Source organism: Nyctereutes procyonoides, unplaced genomic scaffold (assembly GCF_905146905.1).
Source record: "Nyctereutes procyonoides isolate TBG_1078 unplaced genomic scaffold, NYPRO_anot_genome, whole genome shotgun sequence".
Classification (NCBI taxonomy): Eukaryota; Metazoa; Chordata; class Mammalia; order Carnivora; family Canidae; genus Nyctereutes; species Nyctereutes procyonoides.
The window spans coordinates 12,949,317-12,967,263 of record NW_026575021.1 but is presented as its reverse complement, the minus strand read 5'-3'; the positions used below and the strand labels follow the sequence as shown (position 1 = coordinate 12,967,263).

The window sequence follows — 17,947 nt, the reverse complement described above, 5'->3', positions numbered from 1 at the left end:
GATGTTTCTGTTTTCTCTTTTTTGTTGGTCTATTAACTATACTCTTTCAGCTCCTTAGAACTTAGAATTCATTGCAAACATCTCTAATTTGTCACACTATGCCTTCTAGTGATAACACATAATTTCACATATAAATAAGATCTTTACTAAAAAGTACTTCCATTTTTCTCCATCCAGCATTTATATTTTTGTCATATTTTTTTTTACTTTTACATGGATTATGAATACTACACTACATTGTTATTTTTAGTCAAATATATTTTAGAGATAATTTTTATAAAACTCAATTAATTTACCTTAATAGTTGCTACCTTGATACTCTTCATTCATTTGTGTAGATTCAAATTTGCATCTGGTATCATTTTTCTTCTGCCTAAAGGAGAAGTTTATGTTTATTTTAGTCCTTTTATGTTTATTATAGTCCTGCTGGTGATGATTTCTTTTCAGCTTCTGGGCATCTCAAAAAGGTATTATTTTGTCTTCATATTTTGAATAATACTCACTAGGCATAGAATTCTAGGTTGACAAATTTTCAGTATGTTAAAGATGTTCTCTATTGTCTTTTTACTTCCATTGTTTCTGATAAGAAATCTCTCAGTAACATGATTATACTGTAATGTAATTTGATTATGATGGGCCTTGTGCTTGGCATGATTGAGCTTACATCTGTGAGTTTATGGTTTTTAATCACTATTTGCCAGTAAGTCTACATGTAAAATTAATGCCCTCCATGGCTTGTTAATCTCTCAACATTTGACGTATAGCCCATGGATCTGTTGTTTCTGTAGAAAAAAAAATTCTTCATTTCACAAAGTCTTTTGTGATAGAAAATGTCAAAAGGAACATTTTACCTTCTTTCAAAGTTTATTAAGTTTTAGAAAAAGTAACTTCAAATTTAGTAGTTCATTTGAGGGGCATTCGTCAAATTCATGGTAGCAAAAAAAGGCAAACTAATTTTATTTCTCCATTAAACCCCACATTTCTGCCATTCCAATACAGAACTAACTGTCAAATCTTTCAGGGGCACTTGTCCTTGTGTAATTTCGCACCTGTGATTCAGTGGATATTTCTACATCTTTTGCCTGTAGAATTGCTTTGACCTAGATTACTTCACACCTGCCCTAGAGCCAGTGTGAGACCTGAGGAAGAACTAACTCTTGAGTCTTTGTGCAAGCCATATGAACCCAGTTTATTTCCTCCATAGATAGCGCCTTGAGAATGAAAGAGAGAATTTGATGCCTATAGTTAGTCATAGTGAGCATTTAGAAGCTTGGACAGAACTTAAATTCCATAGTTATTATTACGTCACTGAGTGTCTCGAAAGACACATTTATTTTTATGTGTTTTAGAGGTGGGAGGGACAGAGGGAGAGGAAGAGAGAGAACCCTAAGCAGGCTCCGTGCCCAGCACAGAGCCCAATAGGGGGCTAGATCTCACAGCCCTGAGATCATGACCTGAGCCAGAATCCAGAGTCCAACACTTAACCAGCTGAGTCCCCCAAGTGTCCCTAAAGACACGTTTAATACATTAATCTAAACCACCATTTGCAACCCACTGGTAAGAAGGGTAACTGCATTACAAGCTGGTCTTCTAAAGTGTCACCATTCCTACATCCCTCTGGACATGGTTATAATAAATATAGGCCACTTTTCTTTTTTTCTGATTAGTAAATCAAATCATCTAGGACTTCTAGAGAAAATGTTTTACTAGTTCAGTTCCACTTACTTTGTATATGAGATAATAATAAAGTTGAAAGTCTATAAAATTCTTATTTGATTAGTGACTTCTGGTTGCTGAAAAGACACCATAGTCTGGCGGGCTTAACAAAGCAAACATTTATTTCTCACAGTTCCGGAGGCTGGAAATCAGAAATTGGAGTGCCAGCATGGTTGGATTCTTGGTTGGGGCCCTTTTCTTGGTTTGTAAACAGCCACCCTCCCACACGCCATGGCTGAGAGATTCTCTCTCTCCAGAGTCTTCTTATATGAGAGTTAATCCTATTCATGAGGCCTTCACCCTCATGACTTAGTTTCTCTCAGGCCTTAACCTCCAAATAATACCACTTTGGTGATTAGGCGTTAACACATGAATTTTGAGGTGATACAAACATTAACTCTATAGCATTATCATTGTTGTTTTATTTTTTGATAATTTTAGAAGTTTTTATATAAGATAATTCTAACTCGACAATCACCTGAAAAATTAAAAATTATCTAACTATATTTATGTACTCTTTCTGGCAAATAAACTGGGTTGTGCATTTTTATTATTAGCACTAGAGATGTTATTATTTGTCTTGTCTTAGATTCCCTGACATTTGTTCTACTGGATAAAATAAGGCTTTTAAAATAATTTAAGACAAATTTACCATCAATTGTCTTTGTGACAGTAACTTATATAAATGGATTTTATAGAAATTGCAGATGAATCTGTATAGAAGATAAGTGACCTTTATTTGTCATCATTGTAAAGAATACATCCCATTGTTGTTTCTAGTTCTGTTTTAATAGTGGGGAATGATATAGGAAAAAGTGAAGAAAATTGTGAAGAGTTGTCTTAAGGTGATTGTTTTAAATAACTTTCTCTTTGACCTTAGATTTCACAGCCCTATTTTGAAGACAGGAGTTGGGAAAAACAGTCCTTACTAGTTGAAAAGAAGAATTTGTAGTTAATTCAATCCCCAGATATCTATTTTAAACATATACTTTAAATTAGGAGTACTTAAATTTGATTAGTGAATTGCCTAAAGCAATAATAAAAAGCATTTAGATGTTTACATACTTGAGCAGTGCAAATTAATAGCTATGAAACACTTACGTGATGCACACATTTGAAATGTTTTATTTAGAATATGGATATTATACTTTTTATTTATTTTTTTAAAAGATTTTATTTATTTATTCATGAGAGACACAGAGAAAGAGAGGCGGAGGCACAGGCAGAGGGAGAAGCAGGCTCCAGTCAGGGAGCCCGATGTGGGACTGGATCCTGGGTCTCCAGGATCATGACCTAGGCTGAAGACAGACGCTCAACTGCTGAGCTACCCAGGTGCCCCTATATTTTTTCCCTATACTTTTTAAAACAAAGAAAATATAAGAGACACTAGACATTGTGTATTATGATAAAAGAATTGACCCTAATCCTAATCCACTCAAGTCTGAATTAAAAGAAAAAAAACGACTATAAAGAATGGAATGTGGAATATGCCCTAATACTAATTGAAATGTATCTCTAGGAATAAATAGTTTTTGTTTGTTTAAATCTTTCATCTTTCATTTTATAAAATCACACCCTCAAATATAGAAGCTATTGATCTCACTCACAATCATCAGAGCTCCTGGATGGCTTAATTGGCTAAGTGTCTGACTCTTGATTTTGGCTCAGGTCATGATCTCAGCATCTTGGGATGAAGCCCTGCAATAGGATCTGCACAAAGTGAGGAGTTTGCTTGAGATGCTCCCCCCTCTGACCCTTCCCCTGCTCTCTCTCTCTCTCTCTCTCTCCCCTTCTCTCTCCCTCTAAAATTAATTAATTAATTAATTAATTAATTAATTAATTGAAATTGTCAAATAATTATCATCAGGAATAGGATTTCTTAAACAATGAAACCAATTAACTAAGATTTGGTAATATGATTGTCATTACTAAACCCCAAAGCACACAAAAAAGAGTTCACTTACAAAAGAAATATCTCCTTCTAAATGTGTCAGTTTTTTATTTTTTTCTTTCAGTATCATCTATTTATTGGAGATGAAAACTCTGCTAGAGAAGAATATTAAACCTAATATAGATATCTAAAAGTTAAGCTAGAAAGTGAAGGATATTAAATGTGTGATTGTACAGAGAAAAGGTAAAAAGAATTATTGTAGATTTCAGCATAGATAATTTAGCAGGAAATTACCTTGTAGCTCTGTTTATCATTATTTTCTATTTTTTTATTTTATTTATTTATTAATGAGAGACACACACAGAGAGAGGCAGAGACACAGGCAGAGGGAGAAGCGGGCTCCATGCAGGGTGCCTGATGTGGGACTCTATCCTGGGACTCCAGGATCACGCCCTGGGCCAAAGGCAGGTGCTAAACCACTGAGCCACCCAGGGATCCCTATTTTCTATTTTTTAAGTTAAATTAACATTGTGCAGTTAAGTTTGAATTTCTCACCCTACATCCAAGGCTCTCCACTTTTATCTATTATAAAAGAATATTGTAGCCCGGATGTGGGCTGTTAAGACAGAAGCAAGAGAATATTTTGCAAATACTGTGCTAGAAGATAAAAGCTAATCTGAGGCTTAAAACAGGGGAGTAGGAATGCCAAGGACCCATCCCCCACTGAAGCAACAACTGAGCTGACAATTACTGTCAGATTCAATTTGATCAAAATTCTGGAATCTAGTAAAATATAGATGAAAACCAGGGAATGTTTATTAAAGATAGAAGGTGATACATTTTGATAAGATCATATTGGCATTTTGATATGCATGCCTACCATCCCCTAACTCCATCTCAGAGGTCACTATATGGATGGTAGCCCATTTTCCTGGTATATCATACTGGTGCCAGAAGGGAAAATATAGGCCTTGTTCTCAACTTAGTTGTGCTTCTGTCTTTTGAGTGTCTGGCAATGCCCTGAGGGACCACGTCATGGTTCTCTATTATTTTTCTCACCCTGGAGCTTGTTTAGGGCTAGAGCATCCTTCTGTGCAGAATTTATCAAAGTTACTTACAAATATATATTAGCCCCAAATGCTGGCAGGACCAATCTGTTTTGGCCAGGGCAATGTAACTTCCTTTAGCCATAGCCTCACATGGAACCAGGTGGATTCCAGTGTCATAAAGTGAGGAGTAAGACCCTTGCCCTTGTCACAGATGACATGTACAAAAGCAAGGTTTGACTCCTGGGGTGATAGAAGAGGAGGCTTATAACACTTGCCCATATGCCTTGGACACAATCAAGCCAGGCTACAAGTTTACTGACTTGAATAGAAAAGCACAATAAGAGTTAGGTAGAAAAGTTACAGGTTGGTAGAAACAAGCATGCCGAGAGCCTTAGATTACTTAGAAGGTTTAAAGTAAGTAGAGAGAGTAGGTCTCAGCACACACATCTAAATTAATTATTAGGTAGTGGCTGCATGGAATATTATGTCAAGAAAGATCTGAAGCCAAGTATAAATGAAGAAGAAATGATTGCCATGGCTAATTAATAATGGGTAATAAAGCATGGAGTCTATTAGGAACCATGGTATGAATGGTACATATTTGATATCCCTGACTTAGGACAGCTGTTAAACACATGCATATATGTGCTCACGGTGTACAAGGTGCTTCAGTGTGAGGCACTGAAATATTAAAAGCAAAAGTCATAGTCCTTACCATGAAGATCTTAGGGTAAAATCATACCCAAAAAGAAAGATTGTCAACTGCATTAGTTGTTAGTGAACAATGTGCAATTGGAGCATTTACATAGAAACTACCAAAGCCACCTAAGAGAGAATAGGTTAGCTTCATAGAATGAGTGAGACTTAAAAGAATACTTGAGCATAAGTTAGACAAATTAGACATATTTTAATACCTTGCCCTGAAAAATGAAATGGATTCTGTTTTGTGGAAGTAAAACCAAATAAGTAATATAAAAACAACTTTACCAACCTAGTTAAAACATTGTACAACACCAAAGAAATACACTCTAATTAAGATTTAGAAAATTCAGACTTTAAATAATTCTTTTTTTAAATTTTATTTATTTATTCATGAGAGACACACAGAGAGAGAGGCAGAGACACAGGTAGAGGGAGAAACAGGCCCCACGCAGGGAGCCCGACATGGGACTCAGTCCCCGGTCTCCAGGATCACACCCTGGGCTGAAGGCAGCACTAAACTGTTGAGCCACCCAGGCTGCCCAGATTTTAAAAGATTCTTATTTTAAATTTTAAAAACATGGATGTAGAAACAGTGTACAATAAAATATAAACAATACTTTAATAATAATTTTACTAAATTTTAATATTGTTTTATATTTTTCTGGTATTCTATCATGATAGCTAAATATTGTTAAAATATTTATATGCATTTCATATACATACAACTTTAATATGTCTTTAGTTAAATTCTTTGAATAAGATGTAATAAAACTTGATGGACTTAATATTAAGATGCTGTGCTAAAATTGCTCTCTGGAAAAAAAAAACAAAAAACAAAAAACAAAAAACAAAAAAAAAAATTGCTCTCTGGAAAATTGGACAAAATTATGTTCCGTCTGGAGATATGTTACACTTTTGGCAATGACCCAAATTCACAGGAATTGATTATCATTAAACCCATCACTGTTACATGTTTTGAACTATAAGATATATCATGTTGTTTCACTTGGCACTTATTGATTAATAATAGTATGATTAAATAGCTTTCATAAGTTTATGTGCCCTTCATAATTTTCCTAAATGAATATTGCTTTATATAATCTATACCTTTTTATATTTGAAAGTTTTGTTATTAATTTGAAAGAAATTTTAACATTCATATAGAAATATTGATCCTTCTTTTTTTAAATGTAGGACTGCAAAAAATTCTAATAAAACATTGGAAAATAAGCAAAAATAATTTAATGCATTGTAACCTTACCTATAGCTTTATTTTTTTATTTTTTTACCTATAGCTTTATTCAAAAAAATGGTTTTATAACAATAATTAAAGACTTTGGAGCTTCATCTAATGCAAAAATTTAAAGCGGTTAAAAGATATCAAACCTAAAGGATAACGTTAAAGAAATGCAAGACATTTCAAACCAAGTTCACATTTACTCTCTTATTTTGTTCCTTTGGTTTTATCACAATTCCTTGCTATGTTCGAGACCATTGGAATTCTGCAGCAGTTTTTAAAAACTGCATAAAGCAGAAGTTAACATGGCAGCCCTACATAACTGTCTTGAAAGTGAGGATATTTGGTTTATTTTCCTGAGTAAGAAATAAAGGGATAAGAAAAAATCTGTCAGACTACACACCAGGGGGGATGCTTAGTACAAAGTCAGACAAGACAAATTTGCAATGGTGAGAGAAAAACAAACGAACAATTATTACTTCAATTATGGCCTGGAAGGTGGAGTGGAGAGTAAAAGCAAGCACATAGCATGCAACACAACCTCACAAGTAAAGCCCCAGTGGTGTAGCTGGAATCCTTTCTCCTGTGAGAGCCAACAGATGGAGGGGACTGTGGTGGCTACAGGAGCCAAAGATTGAAGAGGCTTCTGTTTGTTTGAACTTCTAAGCTTTTACTTTTTATAAGTCTTAAGGGTTATAAATAATTTGCTTTTCTTTGTTAAGTTCTATTCCTTATCCATTTTCTCAGGCAAACAGGTTTAAAGAAATCTCATGAAAACACAATTATTTGTGCAAATATTTAATTATAACATCTCTTTTAGATTAGACAATGTGACTTCTTTCAAACTCTAGTACATGAGACAGTGTCTGCCACAGAATAGAATTTCTTTTTTTTTTTAATTTTTTTTTTTTTATTTACTTATGATAGTCACAGAGAGAGAGAGAGAGGCAGAGACACAGGCAGAGAGAGAAGCAGGCTCCATGCACCGGGAGCCCGACGTGGGATTCGATCCCGGGTCTCCAGGATCGCGCCCTGGGCCAAAGGCAGGCGCCAAACTGCTGCGCCACCCAGGGATCCCTAGAATTTCAATAGTATATGCCTTGTACATGAATGAATCTGAATTCTTATTGCATATGGTAGTGTGAGAAGTTTTTCAAAATGAGTAGTATTTGCCATATTATACCTAAGGTCTTCATTCCTTTTCCGTTGTTGATATTTTCTCTTTTTTAACATTTTATTTTATTTTTAAAAATTTTTATTTAAGTTCAATTAATTAACATATAGTATATTATTAGTTTCAGAGGCAGAGCTCAGGGATCTATCAGTTGCATATAACACCCAGTGTTCATTACATCATGTACCTCCTTAATGCCCATCACTTGGTTACTCTGTCCACCCACCACCTCTCCTCCAGAAACCCTCCGTTGTTGAGCATGGAGTGTTATTAATCATCCAAGTGATAAAAAACTAAATTCAACTCCTAAAACCAATATTACAGTATATTAATTAATGAGAATTTAAATAAAATTTTGAAAAAAAGAAATATATAGTGTCCAAGTACTCTGAAGTCTCTTATTAATTTAAATATATCTGTTAAAGCCTGCAGTCATCAAACTAATCTTACATTCAGTGTTCATCTGAAAAGAATGGGGGTTCAAATTTTTCCTCATGTTCTAGATAGATGTCATTCCCCCAAATAGCAATTGTGCGTTGTCTTTCAGGTTTTGGTCTTGCTTGTAGGGAGCTTGAAAATTGCTACTCTGTCCTAACAAGAAGTAAAAAAACTGATCAAACTGAAAAATAATCAACTCATCTTAGATTTAAAATAGTAGTGAGGTCAGAGGGCAAAGTGGTTGCCCCCAAATTGAGACAATTGGGTGAATATAAGGAGTCACTTCTTACTAAAGCAAATACTGCTACGGGAACCAATGGCAGGGTAGGAAAACCTATAGAATATTTGACAGATTGCTGGAGGCTAGATATGGACACATCCGAGAGTTAAAAAATTCAAGGGGACTCAGTAATAGTGGGCCCCCATACTCTTGTGACTTTTATTTTCATAAACTAGAACAAATTCTCACATTAAGTATTGGAGAAAAATCCCATTGTGCCAGAGCCTAATTGACTTAGGAAAAAAGAAATATCCGACTCAAGCCAGGTTTAGCCTTCCATCTGAGAGAAGGAAAATACCCAATTCCAGGCCCCATCCTCTTCCATCTGAGAGGGGAAAAGAAAACCGAGAAATGGTTATGAAGCTTATAGTTCAGAGTATAGGCTCACTGACAAGACCGAATCTTAGGACTATAGAATGTTTCACCTCTTCCTGCCCCCAGCAACTTACTGCCACATTACTAAAGGCCTCTTTACAGTAGTTCCTTGTACCCAGTACATTAAGAAAGAAATTAAAAGTAATATTAAAAGGCAAAAAACATAATTTAAAGAGACAGAGAAAGCATTAGAACCAGGCATGACAGGGATATTGGAATTATCAGGTTAAGGGCTTTAAAACAACTATGATTAATATTTTAAACAATTTATTGGATAGAGTAGATAGTAGGCAAGAGCAGATGGTCAATGTAAACAGAGAGATTAAAATTCTAAGAAAGAACCAAAAAGAAATGCTAGAGGTCAAAAACATTGTAGCATAAATGATGAGTGCTTTAATGGGTTAATCAGTAGACCCAACATGGCTGAGAAAGGATCTCTGAGTTTGAAGATATTTCAATAGAAATCTCCAAAACTGGAAAGCAAAGAGAAATATGATTAAACAGACAAAAAAAAATACAGAACAGAATATATAGGAACTATGGGACAACCACAAAAGATGTAACATATATGTAATGGGAATAACAGGAGGAAACAAAAAGAACAGAACAGAAGAAATATTTGAAAAAATAATGACTGAGAATTTCCCTAAATTAATGCCAGACACCAAACCACAAATATGAGATGCCCAATGAACACCAAGAAGGATAAATGCCACAAAAATCTACATGGTGATATATCATATTTAAACAGAAGAAAGTTAAAAAAAGAGTTTGAAAGAAATCAGAGTAAACATATTAATTATAGAGAAAAAGGGATAAGAATTATGTCTAGTCACTCCAAAGCCATGAAAAAAAAAATTGGAATAGAATGAAATGCTTAGTATTGAGAGAAAAAAATAACACCAATTTAAAATTCTGTACCCTGTGAAATTATCCTTCAAAAGTGATAGATAAAGTCTTTCTCAAACAAAAGTTGAAGAATTGTTGCCAAAAGAGGTTCTTTTTCTAAAATTTTAAAGATTTTATTTATTCATTTATGAGAGACACTGAGAGAGAGGCAGAGACATAGGCAGAGGGAGAAGTAGGCTTGCCCAAGGGAGCAGGACTTGATTCCAGGACCCCAGGATCATGACTTGAGCCAAAGGTAGATGCTCAACCACTGAGCCACCCAGGTGCCCCTAAAAGAGACTCTTTAGAGAGAAAAAAAAAATGATAAAAGTCAGAAGTACAGATCTATACAAAGAAAGAACATAGGAGAAGGAACAAATGAAGGTAGAACATTACTTTTCTGTTTCTTATTCTTAACTGATCAGAACAGTAATAGTGAACCTGATTATGTATGCTTGCATGTGATAGAAATGAATGACAGCAATGATCTAAAGGAATGTAAGGAAAAATTTGGATTATCTTATTATTATGAAGTACTCACATTACCTGTAAAATGATACAGTGTTATTTGAAAGTGTACTTGGATTATTTATAAGGGTATATTGCAAACTTTAAGGCAACTGATAAAACGGCTTTAAAAGAAGAGTATAACTATTATGCTAAAAATATAAAATCATATAAAATAATCTATTAAAACCAAAATGTCAGAAAAATAGTGGAAGACTATAAAACAGAAACAATAAGAAGAAATAGAAGCAGTTCTTGAAATAGAAACAATGAACGTGAGCAGTAAAAAGAGAAAATGTTAATATATAGGTAACATTAACTTAGATATATAAATAATGACTTTGAATGTCAATGGTCCAAATGCACCACATAAAACATGGAGATTGTCATATGTATCAAAAACAAGACCCAAATACTTACTATCTATAAGCAACCCACTTTAAATATAAATACAATATAAACTGTAATTACATGAATAGAGAAAAAAAGAAGCATCTATGTAAATGTCAAAAAAGGCTTCAAAACCGAAGATGGTTATCAGTGAAAAAGAAGGGCATATGATATGTAATGATAAGGAAGACATAACAACTCTTAGCATGTATGCACCTAACAAATGAGCCAAAAACTGATAGAATTTTAAGGAGAAGGAAATAAATCCACTATTACAGTTGGAGACTTTCAGCAACATCCTGTTAAAAATGGACAGATCCAGCAGGCAGAAAATCAATAAGAACATAATAAATCAATAAAACCACCCACTGGATGTAATTGACATCTATAAACTACTTTATCCAACAGTAGCAGAATATACATTCTTAAGTTTACATGGAACATTCATCAAGCTAAAATACACCTCATTAATTTAAAAGAATAGTAATCAAGCATCTTTCTTGGACCTTAATGGAATTATACTAGAAATCAGTAACAGAAAGATATCTGGAAAATCCCCAAATACTTGGACATTAAACAACACACTTCTATTTATTTTTTTAAAGATTTTATTTATTTTAAGAGAGAGAGAGAGAGGCAAAGACACAGGCCAGGGAGCCCGACGCAGGACTCAATTCCAGGTCTCCAGGATAAGGCGCTGGGCTGAAGGCGGCACCAAACCACCGGGCTGCCCCAACAACACACTTTTAAATAGCATGTGGGCCAAAGAGGAAATCTCAAGGGAAATTTTAAAATATTTTGAGCTAACATAAATGGAAACACAACTCATTAATACTTGTGGGATATAGTCAAGCAGTGTATAAAGAGAAATTTATAGCATTGAATATATGTTAGTGAATGAGAAGGATCAAAAATCAAAAATTTAAGCTTCCACCTTACAAAACTAGGAAAAGGATAGCAAATTAAATCCAAAATAAGCAAGAGAAAAGAAATCATAAAAATCAGAGCAAAATGTAATGAACTTGAACAGGGTAAATCAAGAGAGAAAATCAATGAAACAAAAACTGGTCTTTGAAAGATCAATAAAACCAATAATATTCTAGTCATGTTAAATAAAAAAAGAGAAAGGACACAAACTACTTTTAGAAATGAAATATACATCACTACAGAACCCATGGACATTAAAAGCAAAATAAAGCAATACTATGACCAACTCCGCACACTAATTTGACAATCTAATTTAAATGGACCAGTTCCTTGACTGACACAACCTATTAAAACTCGAAAGAAAGATAAACAATATGTAAATGATTGTTTCTATTAAATATACTGAATCAATAATAAATAACCAAAATATAAATTACCAGGTCCAGATGAGTTTACTATTGAATTCTACCAAACAATTAAGGAAGAAATTATACCAGTTCCCTACAATTTATTTCAGAAAATTTAAGCAGGAGCAATATTTCCTAATACATTCTATGAAGCCAAGAGATTACAAGGGAAAAAATTACAAATCAATATCTCTCATGAACATAGATGCAAAAATTTTCAACAGAATATTAGCAGATAGACTTGAACATACTATAAAATAATTACACACCATGACCAAGTGGAATTTGTCCAAGATATGTGAGCTGATTCAACATGTGAAAATCAATTAAAGTATTTCATCACATCATCTAAAGAAAAAAAATATAATATCAATAAATGCAGCAAAAGCATTTTAAAAAATCCACAAAACTCATTCATAGTAAATACTCAGTAAACAAATCATAAAAGGAAATCCTCAACTTGAAAAAGAACATTGCCAAAAAGCTACAGTTATCAACATACTTTAATCGTGAGAAACTAAAAGCTTTCCCACTAAAAGTTTTCCATTCTCTTTCATGAGCTAATACAACTCTGAGGGTTTTGTTTTGAGTACCTACGTTTGGCACAAGGTGTGGATTCTGCTTAATGTAACTTCTTTTGAGCTTAATTAAGCATTTGCTTGCATGACTATTAGTGCTTTGAGGTCAATTTAAAAAATGCACAAATTATAAATACAGAAGAAAGAGCAACCTACCAAACGTAACCTAACAAGAACTCCCCCTCCCCCACCAAAATTTTCCTACTAAGACGGTGTGGATTTCAGTTCTGCTTTTCCTGTAAGTTGATCCAAACATCTGGAAGAAAATGACTAAAACTGTTTGCATCTTTGTATATATTTATTACTTGATGTAATAAAGCTTATTTTCATTAACAATTTAAAAAATATTGAATCTTTCTATCTATGAACATGGACTATCTTTACATTTATTTCTTTTCTTTAATTTCGTTCATCAAAGTTTTATAGTTTTCTTCATGTAGATCTTGTACTTACATTATTGGATTTATATCTGTTTTCATATTTAGGGTGCTATTATAAATTGTGTTTTTAATTTCTACCTGTTCACTGCTGGTATTTAGGAAAGTGATTGACTTTTATATATATTTTTATATATACATATATAAAAAATTGCCCTCATTTGCCCAATAAGACCAGGAGTAAATTTCCCCTTTCACCACTCCTTTTCAACATTGTACTATAATTCCTAGCTAATGCAGTAAGAGTAGATTAAAAAGGACATAAAATGAAAGGAATAAAGATTATATTAATATTATATTATAATATTATAATATATTATATTAATATATTAATAAAAACTGTCCTTTTTCACAGATAACATGATTATCTATATAAAAAATCCAAAAAACATCAACAAAATCTCCTCAAACTTATAAGAGATATTGGAAAGTTTGCAATATACAGAATTAAATATAAAAGCCAAAAAATATATATAAAGGAGGAAAGGAGAAATAGAGCACAGAGAATTTTTAGAGCAGTGAAAATACTCTGTATGGTGCTATAATGGTAGACATATGTCATTTTACATTTGTCCAAACCCATAGAGTATTCATGCATGAACCTTAATATAAACTATGAACTTTGTGTGAAATAATGTGTCCGTATAGGTTCATTATTTGTAACAAATGCATCACTCTGGTATGAGATGTTGATGGTGGGGAAGATGTGAGGCAGCAAGTATATAGGAACTCTGGTACTCCTACCTAATACTGCTATGAACCTAAAACTGCTCTAAATGCAATGTGTTAAGATTAGTGTGTTTAAGATTCTCTTAGGAATCTGTTAAGTACCAACCCACAGATTCAGATTCAGTAGACTTCAATAGAGTCAGAAATATGTATTTTCAATGAGCATCCTGTTAATTTTGATGAAGGATTTCTAGCAAGCACACATTGAAGAAAGCTGATTTTAGAGCTTTTAAGAATATCCATTACTGAATTCATTAAATCTTTAGTACTACTTTTTCTTGTGATGTATACAAGTATGAAAATTCCAATTAATTATTGGAATACTTGTGACCAGGAAAGGAAAACAGGGCATCTGGGTGGCCCAGTCAATTAAGCATCCAGCTCTCGATACTTACTCAGGTCTTGATCTCAGGGTCATGAGACTGAACCTTGCACTGGGTTCCATGCTGGGTGTGGACCCTACCTAACAACCTCACTCTCTCCCTCTGCACTCCCCCCCCCAAAAAAAAAGAAAGAAAAACAGATGGATCACATTATGTTGTTTTTTACACATATTTTTTCAGAAAGATAATCTCTAATGTGTCAAGAAATGGGACAGTTTTCAAGTTATATAATTAGTATTTGTATTAAAGGGCATTGAATAACGTACCCATCCTACTCTTGTAGGAAAGGCAGTGTTAATTTGGTCTTATAAACAAAGTCTTTGCCACTGCAGAGTATCTGAAACAGATTCAATTTTTTTTACTCTATTTTTTGAACTCTCAAACCAAGAATAATTGACATCCTTTGAAAAGGATTCTTCAGTGATATGGAGCTCTCATTCATTGAACAAATGATCCTTCCTACCAGAGAAATAACAGGAGTAAGAGAAGTGGTAATTTGCATGACCATTTGAGAAACTCCAGAGCTGAAACATGCATAGCCTTTCTGGATCTCACATTTAGAATGATAGAAAATACAGGAAGGAGTAACAGGAATTACATTCCTCTGATGATGTGGAGACTTTAAATAATATGCCTTTACATTGTTATAATCCCTTCTGTACAAATATCACCATGGCATATTTCATTATAGAAAATTCTGATTTATTTCATTGATAAGCATCTAGTTCTGGTAATTGACTTGGTTCTGGTATTCGTTTTTAAGGATGGCCTTATTGTAGTTTGTTGGAAAGATAATATTTATGAGTGATTTATATCCATGCTGTAATTGTAGCTCTACTGTTGTGTGTGTGTGTGTGTGTGTGTGTGTGTGTGTGTTAACATTTAGGATTTATTTTCCTCTGTAGATTTCTACATGTAAATGCTTGTTTAGAAATAGGCTAGGATACTAAACAGACTGCCTTGCATTCTGATATTTGCACTTGTTTTATAATCAGAAAAAATAATTTAAAAAAAATTAGAGTTGACATACAATATTAGTTTCAAGTATACAACATAGTGATTTGACAATTACATACATTATAAAATACTTACCATGATAAGTGTAGTTCCCATCTGTCACCAAAGTTATTACAATATTATTGATTAATTCTATGCTGTATTTTTCATCCCTATGACTTATATATTTTATAACTGGAAATTTCTACCTCTTAACCCCCTTCACCTATAGCAGCTCTACTTTTTATTAGGTTAATGGACAAGAAATTTCCTTACTGAACTGTAATTATAGCATCTGAAAAGAAAGAATGATAATAAATACCTTTGAGGATTACTAAGAATAATATAGGTAGTGTATATAAATGCCTAACCACAGTGAGTGTGCATGATATATAGTTATTACTATTTACATTAATATCACCATCCTAAAACATTATAACCAAATATGCACATTTAAAATTTTTATAACTTGAAAACAGTAAAGGATTAAAAATTAAATCTTGTTACAAAATGCTTTACCATGAAACAGGAAGTACACTGATGGTTTTCATATTTTCAATATGAATAAGCATTGTGTGACCTCATAACTTCAGTATCAGCATGGTTGTATGGACGTGTTGTGCAGTTGTGACTTTAAAAATTATTTAAACTAAAAATTATTTAGTTTCCATTTACTCAGTGGCACAAAGATAATTGTTTTGCTAATGATACCTGTTATAAAATGCTTATTAATAGCAAGTGTCAAGTTTGACAGCTCTTGATATGCACTGTGCTTTAGGTAGGTGGTCATGGCGATAACATGTCAATAGGTGTAAAAATGATACAATAATTGTCTGTAAATAATTTACAAGTGGCTTGTGTCAGTCAACATTCAGATTGATGTTAGCATGGGGAAATGACTACAGTTATCAAACATCAGTGGATTTAGATTTTTTTATTATAATTACGGGGTGAATTTTTGTGTTCTATTCTTTAAATGCTGCCATCACCAATTAATTCACATTTTGTTGAGAAGATGATGATGTATGTCTTCACATGGGTCAAGAGGTATAACTCCATATTCATGAATTTAAATTTTTAAAAATGGGAAATCAAAACTTTGGTCAGGAAAAAGGAATAGGTAAGATATGACAACACATGCATTATAGACAAATAATATTGCTAGCTATTGAATAATAACAAACATCCTTTCCCCGTAATTACATTTCAGGGGGACTTTCATTAAAAAATAACAGTTGATGGACACTGACGGGGGGTACTTGGCGGGATGAGCACTGGGTGTCATGCTATATGTTGGCAAATTGAACTTCAATAAAAATTTTTAAAAAAATAACAGTTGAGTCTATGCTTAAAAATCTTAGATGTTGCTATTTTAATACTTCAGCTTTTGAATAATAATTTTAAAATGAAAAGAACAGATACTACACTTGATCTTAGCCAAAAGGACAAGAAGAGATTGCATAATATTTTTAAAGCTGAAGTTTGAATGATTAACATTAACAAGATTCTAAAATGCTCATTATTCAATCATTTTTCTGTAATTAATAATATACTAATTAATACTTCAGTACTTGAAAAAAAATTCAAGTTTTTCTCTCCATGAAGATTAACATATGTGGCACCAAGAAGTGTCCTGCCTGCTTGCTTTTCCTTCAAGGAAAAACCTGCCATTAAGGTGCAAACAGTGTAATTAGCTGACAGACTCCATCTGTTAGTGGCTTCAGGACCCTTTTCCCTTTTCTGCTTCCAAGCTGAGGCTGTAATCTCTCCAGGCAACCCAACCCAATGACTGAGAACGGACCTGGCCATTTATGTCCGAGTAAGACTCTTCTAATGACCAATCTGCTCCAGTCATCCCTACCACGTTATCTGGGATTATGGCAAAATTGCACCATGGGTCGAACTTTTCTCTGCACAATCCTACTTTCTCCCTCTTCCCTTTTAAAGACATCAGGTTCACATGGCAATCTGAAAGATTTCATTCACTAGCTATCCTTCCCTCACTCTCCTTTATCTTTTAAAAGTATAAGCTTTAGTCTAAAAATAAATCCTATTCTTCTAACTTCTCTGTTTTCCTCCGGGGAGATACTGATACAATGTAGGTTTATAAAATGCAATTTATTTTTTAAAGTTTTTATTTAAATTCCAATTAGTTAACATATATTGTAATATTAGTTTTAGGTACAATATTGTGATTCAATATTTCCATACAACACCCAGTGCACTCCTTAATCCCCCTCACTTATTTTACCCTTCCCCACCACCCACCGCCCCTTTGGCAACCACCCACTTGTCTATAATTAAGAGGCCTACCTCTCTGGTTGTTTCCCCTCCCTTGCTTCTTTTTTTTTTCCCCTCCCTTACTTCTTAAATTTTGTTTCTTAAATTCCACATATGAGTGAAATAATACGGTGCTTATCTTTTTTTGAGTGACTTATTTCATTAGCGTAATATTCTCTAGCTCTTATCCATTTTGTCACTAAGCATTATACATGCAACTTATTTTGTACAATTAGTTTTTATTCTTTAATAGTTTAGCAAACTTTATGCACAAATTCTGAATAGATCATAAGATTAGAGAAAATGTCCCATAAATTGATAGAAAAATTCTTACCACCTTTTTCTTTATTTTGGAATATAAACATAGAAAGTGATTGTCTTAGTTCCCTCAGGCTGCTATTTGAAACTAATATAAACTCATAGCTTATAAAGCAGAAATCTATTTCTTACAACCTTGATCAAGTTGCCAGTAGATTCAATGTCTGTGAAGGTTCATATCCTGGTTCATGGGCAACTATGTTTTCACTGTGTCTTCATGTGATTTGAAGGGACATGGGAGCTCC

General features: G+C 33.4%; 1 pseudogene; it reads right to left on the bottom strand.

Moving 5' to 3' along the window:
• Positions 1-16,463: 16,463 nt before the first annotated feature.
• On the bottom strand, positions 16,464-16,561 carry LOC129520792 (U2 spliceosomal RNA; annotated as a pseudogene).
• Positions 16,562-17,947: the final 1,386 nt, after the last annotated feature.